Consider the following 6782-nt stretch of genomic DNA (forward strand, 5'->3'; position numbering starts at 1 on the left):
TGAATCTTCAGGAGGTGTTTATAAGCCATTTTGATTATTCCCTGATGGATTAAAACACGTGGGTAGAGGGATGGTTAGCCTGACTACTGGAGGGAGTGATGGGGGAACTCTGGAGGACTCTAGCTAACTGCTGACCAGCTGCCCCTAGAATCAGGGAATAGGCTGAGGATGGGGCTTTTGGTAAGCTTAGCATTTAGCTGTGAATCTCCCCATTTAGAGGGAGGGTCTAGGCTGCTGGGAACCTAAATCTACCTCTCTAGGGGGAGGTGGGATGAATCTGGAAGGAGGGGAGGAGGAAAGAAGAGGTTTCATGCTTGCTGTGAGCTTTGAGAAGCAGCAGCAGCTGCCATCTTGCCCCACTGTAGGGAGAAGATTGGACAGAGTGGTGAGCTGCTCCTCCCAGGAGAGCCAGCAGGGGCCGTGGACTTTTTCTCTTCAAAGAAATTCTCACTAGCTTCCTTCCTCCTTCTGCTGCTGGGTTCCTTTTCTAGCCCAGAGCAGGAGGGCAGGTCAGCTCCTTGCTCTCTGAGGCACTACCTTTCTCTGAGCCCTGTGGGACAACCCACCCGCCCTCTGGATATGAAGGGCCATCTGTTATCCCATGAATCCTGAGGGCTGGGGAGATGTCACTTTCCTTACTACTGCACAAGTTCTCTTCTGAAGCAGAAGAATAGGCCAAAGATTGGATGCTAGGCTAGAGGGCGTCAGATTGTTTCTCAGTGAGCTGGACCTGTGAAACTGACTAGCAAACCCTCCCTCACTGGAAAGGGCAGTGGGCCCAGGTACTGCCTGAGTGCACACTCTGCCGGATGAGGTGGCAGCCCCCACTGCTGCTGGGCTGTTCAGGGTACAGCCCTGAGTCACCAGGCGGAGCACAGCCCAGTGGTTCCTCCTGGGTTCTCTGCAGTTGGTGACAAAAGCCCAATAGAGATTAGACCTGGCTTAGGTGCCCCTAAAATACCACCCCCCCAATCTGGACCTGATCTCATCGCATTCCCTTTCTTCCTGGTTCTGTTGCTCATACAGGACAGACAGTTCTGAGAGCAAGAGGGACTGGATCCCAACCGTCGTCATATCCCCAGGTGCCCTGATGGTGCCTGCTCACTGTGCCTTTATTCACCAAAGGTTTCTTGAACACCTGTGATGTGCTGGCTGCTGAGAATACAGTGAGAAGCATGTCTCTGCAGGACAGACGTGTCTCTCTACCCCTCATGGAGCTTATATTCTAGCAGAGGAGTCAGACCAAAACAAAAGATTAATAAATGAAACAATTAAAAATTGTGATAAAGGGTAAAAGTACACAAGGGGCAGCAATAGAGAAGAATGGGTCAGGGGGAATCTGCCTTAGATAAATTAGTCAGGGAAGGTCTCTCTGATGAGATGATGTTTAAGCTAAATCTTAAAGGTAAGGAGTGTTCTTGGTCGAATGAATCAATGAATGAAGCAGTGTGACTGTAGATTAGTTACTACAGAGGTGAAGTAACTAATTTCACCTCTCTAGGCCTGTTTCCTCATCTGAGAAAGCCGGAGGTTGGTCTGAATTCCTTCTAAGAACCCATGATATTATCAGGGCGCATCATGGTGGAGACGAAAAAAAAAAAAGCTAACAACCAGGGGCATGGGGAAGGGGAAGTGAAGTAGGAGCTCAGGTGGGAGAAGGAGAGGACGGAACATGGTACACAGCTGGTCAGGCAGGAGCTGTAAGACATTTCTAAATGGTGTTTAGTAGGAGAGGACCCGCCTCCAGTAGTTCCTGTTAGGAGAGGCAGCACAAAATAGGGCCCCGTCACCCTGCATGTTTCCTCCTTGGAAACCATCGGGGAGCGGCTGTCTCCCACTCCCGGGACCCTTGTTCTGGAGAAGGACTTTGTCTTTCCTGTCCCATTCTTGCCTGAAGAGAGTAGAAGGAGGTGGCGTTAGCAGCCGGTAAAGAGACTCAATCAAAATAGAACCCAAATGACTCAACTAGAACCAGGTGGGCAGGAAAACTTATTCAACACATGTGACAATGTAGGATCCGGTGCCACCTTAGCCCTCCAGTTCTGGACCTTAGAAAATTAGGGTTCAGTCTGGAGCCATCCTGGGACGCCAACTGCAGCTGCTGGTCGTCCATGGAATCGGAGGTTTGGGCAGTGGTGGGCAGACTCATCGCTTCACCAAGTCCGCAAATTCCTGTGGAGGTAATAAATGCACATCCTCTAATCAAATTAGCAAGGTTTGGGTGGGAATTTTTGTTTTTTAAATAACTATTTGTGCTTCCTATTCTCCACGACCATGTTCATTTCTGCTATCTCCCAAAGAGAATTTTTTAAAAGTTATCATATTGAATTTTTTAATACTTCCTATGTATTATTCATTAGAACGTGAGCTCCACAGGAAGATTTTATTTGCTCCATTCATTGCTGTAGCCCCAGTGCCCGTGTCTGGCACATACTCAATAATAGTTGTTGATCAATTAATTTAATTAATGCACGTGCAGGGCCCTGTGGCAAGAACTTTATATGCGTTGTCTTTCGTTGGGATCCCTATTTTACAGATGAGGAAGCTGAGGATCAGAAAAGTTGAAGAATTTGCCCAAGGTCATACTCAAAAGACTGCAATATTTTGAAGGGCAGAGCTCAGGAAATAAGAGGCATTCCTCATTGCTATGGAGAGCTTATTCATACAGAGCCATTTCTTAATTCTCTTTCCCTCAGGATGGCCACAGGCTGCCCCTCTGCGTCCAGAGCTGAGGCTGGATGCCAAAGCTGAGATGTACTTTCCTTTCAGACAAGAAGGTACATTTCACACTGAGGAGAGCTCAGCTCAGGAACTTATGGGCTGGGAGCACCTGGGAGAGGGAACAGCTCAGGCTTCATAGGCCTCCTGCCTGCGCTGCCCAGATCAGCTGACGGCGACAGGGTAATTCAGATGTGGAGCTTACTCAGCAGCCTGTGTGGCCTTTCTGGCCACCAGGCACCAACATCCTACCCTCCCCCAGCCCTGGCTCCTGAAAGCTTCTAGCTCAGAGGGAAAACGGGGCAGACGTGCAGGGAGATGGTTCAAACTCCAATGGGGAGGAAAGTTGATGTTAGGGAAAACTGTCACCCCCATCCCTGAATTGAGAGTTCAACAATTGACAAAAGGTTAACAATGGAGTTCATGATAGAATTAAGACCAAATAGCTTTGCTATTTAATTCCCAAAACCGTTCATCCAGGGCTCTCCCTGCTTGTCAACTATAAGCTTGCTGGGAGCAGAGGCTCATGGGCTCATCCTGTAACCCGCATGCTACACGGGTATGCAACAGCACATGGGACAAGCACAGGCTTGTCAGTTCTGCTTGCTAGCCCATGTCACTTTGGGTGAGGTCCTTAGACCCTCTGTGCTTGTATTTTCTCATCTGGAAAACGGGACTAAAATGGTGCCTCTGTTACAGTGTTGCTGAGGATTACCTTTATTACTCCACATAAGATGCTTATTACAAACCTGGCATCCGGTAAGTGCATAAAATGGACACCATATAATGACTAACTATTGACTAATCCTGTTCCCATTCCTGCAATTAACCCACGGTTAAGAGGCTTGCCTGAAGTCATCCAGCAAACAGAGGGATGAGCTAGGAGCCCAAGTCTCCTGAGGCCCTGCCATTTCCGGGTTTCTGGAGGCTCTGCCTTCAAGGGCTAAGTGATGCCATTCCAGAAACTCCCAGAGCTGTACTGACATGTCATTAGTTCAGCAAATATTTATTAAAGGTCTACTATATGTCAGGCACTGCTCTTGGCTGGGGACACAGTGGTAAATAAGACAGCCAAGGTCACCAAATTAGAGAGCTTACATTATAGTTGGGAAACTGGCAATAAATAAGTAAAATTTAAAATATGCTTTTGGATAGTGCTGTGATGGAAAGGGGTGGTTTCTCATAAATATGTACACCGTGGACCCTTGTCTTGTGTCGCTAAGATGCTGTCACCATCTGTCTGGGTCAGACCTGAGAAAACCCTAGGTTTTGCTATCTGACAGACCTGGGTTTGAATTCCAGCTCCAAGTGACCTTGGGCCAATGAATCCTGAGTCGTTTAGCTCCTCCCTCATCCGCAAAACAGAAACAGTGACTGATATTAAGGTTGTTGTGAGAATTGACACAATGGAACATATAGAATTTCCTCAATGTTTTACTATTTCTCACTTCAGGCAGGTCAAGCTGGAACCCTTGATGAGGTCAGACAAAACTGTAACCTTGTTCCATATGTTCTTTTTAAGTGTTTGCTCAAGAGGGGGTATATGGGAATTGGGAGTTACCTGGTATATGCAATTGGGAGAACTGCTGAAAAGGAAAAAAGAATTCCCTGGGAGCAGCGGTTCCTCCCTGCCGCTTGATAATCCACTGGGATCATTCTTCCCTCTAAGTACACCTTCAATGGAGAAACTTGGTCGATTGCCATCACTCAGGATTTAATGCAGTCTTATAAAAATCACGTTACCCTTTATAACCCAGTAATCTCCAAAATTGGGCATAGAAATATTAGAAGTTCTATTTAAATTTATTTTTCATATAATTGCTTTTTAATATCTATTTTTGTGTCTTATGATTACACAATGAGTACAGTAGTACAGGTATATAATTTATCAACACATGGGGGTATGCATGATCAAAAAGTTCTTACTGACAGGCTGTGCAGTCAGAAAAGGTGAAAGGTAGGAAAATTAAGGTCAGCTCTCATTTTACTCGCCCAACATAAACTAAGGAAGTGCGTATTTCTATAAAGTAGCCTGCAGGCGCCACTATGCTAATAAGCAGCAGCGTGAAAAAAAGGACCCAGTTTTTTAAATTCCAAGTTAGTGTTCTTTTCTCTACAAGTTTCTGGCGAAAAAAGTGGAAGTAGAAATTAAATACATGCTGCAAACTAAGTAAAAAGCCAACCTTTGGAAGAACCATTAAACAGACCAGATCATTAGCCTGGAAAATATGCACAAGACAGAGGACAAGCTGCAGCAGCTTCAGAATCTCTCCGACCGAGGGACCTCCTCGCGGAGGGCTTTGTCACTACCTCATCTGTAGGCAATTCGTTCTCCATTTATTTCCCATGGCACTACGTAGAGTCCATTCTTAAGACAGATGTGCCTCTCCCCAACTCACACGCACATCTGTCACCACCACACGCTCCAGCTTCTTTCAAACCATTCATTTCACCTCCAAGGAGGTGACACCATCTGGAACCAAAAATGAAGCAGCAAAATGTTGAAAATAAAAATAAAGCGGACTTTATTTAGAAGATAAAGGTGGTGGTATCAGTTTTGGTTAATAAAGTTGGGCTCGAGTGTTTTAACAGGTCTTTAATGCCATCACAGACTGGCATGCCAAGGGCATTCTGAATGCCAATTACAGACTGAAGTTGTTTCAAAAACCAAGATGCTATCAAAAGCTGATGGAATTTGGATTTCTCTTAAAGTCAGACTAACACACTTCTTAAATATAAGAGAGACTAGATTACTTGGTTCTGAAAGTGAAAACACTACACTGAGCACTTCCCCTCCCTTTCTCCACAAGTCCCTAAGGCAAAATTACAGTTGCCTCTGACAGCCAAAATTTCAACATTTCAACAAAGGGGAGCTGAGGGGAACTGGGAAAATGAAAAGCAAAATTAATAAATGTAATTGTAATTGATATAGGCAGCTGCCACTTGTGGCAAACCAAAGCCTAGTCCGATGCCCATTTTCTCCACATTTGCACCGACATCTTCCCAAGCAGACGGTAACTACATTCTTGAAGGAATGTGCCAAGACTAGGGTGGGGAAGGCGCAGACAATGAGTGGACAGAATGCATTTTGCATTCAGTTCCCTTAGGTGGTACAATTGATTAAGGACAAATACCCTGACTATGGAAAACCCACTAGCCAAAGGTAACTAGAAAAGAGGATTAAATGCATAACCAGTGCAGAATAACTGCGAGGCACCAAGACCACCATCCAACCAGCCCATTTTCCTCCTCTCCATCACTGAATGGATCTGGGAGAAAGCATTAATAACAGCACTTGTCAACTGCTTCCCTGGAACAAAACACGACAAAACACACGGAAGGTTTTGTTTTCATTATGGTTCTCGGTGTACTTTATTCTCCTGCTGTCTAGCTAAGCAGCCCACACAGGACAGAAATGGGTAGCACTGAGGAATGATCAGATTTTTTTCTCCCCAAAATTCCTGCCCCCTCCCTAAGCCCTGACCAACCTCTATCAGGAATGGTGAGTAGACCATCCTCTCCCTCAAGGAACGATTACAATTTAAACAAGGCATTAGAGGGCCAGGTCTCTTCTTAGTAGGGCTTAGGAGCTGGTGCAAGATCTTTATTCACAATGGAGCGTCTTTCCTTCCAACACCTGGATTTTTTTTTTGTACACTGGTTCATAGATCGGCACTTGACTTTGAACCTGGCACCAAAAGGCACAATATCTGATACCCTGTACAAGAGCTATTAGAGATGCTGCCATATGGATGGGCAAAACAGAGCCAATCCCACTTATGAATGGAAGGCTTGGACAGGCAGGGAAAAAGGAGGTGAAGAGAAAAACATAAGTCCCTATTTTTTGCTAGAATGGAAATGGAAGTGGGAATTTAAGGTCTTGTTATTTTTAAGCCTCCAAAGACCAGGAAGCAATTAAAAATCTTCCTTGGTGTTTTTGAAAGCAGCATATTCAAAATGCCAGCAAAAATTCCTAGTAACTGCAAAACCAAAAGGGGATCAAAGCTCACTGACATCCCTCCTTATTGCTGAAAGGTTCTAAAACCAAACTTCAGGGTGCTGAA

Source organism: Equus quagga, chromosome 11 (assembly GCF_021613505.1).
Source record: "Equus quagga isolate Etosha38 chromosome 11, UCLA_HA_Equagga_1.0, whole genome shotgun sequence".
NCBI classification, from domain to species: Eukaryota; Metazoa; Chordata; class Mammalia; order Perissodactyla; family Equidae; genus Equus; species Equus quagga.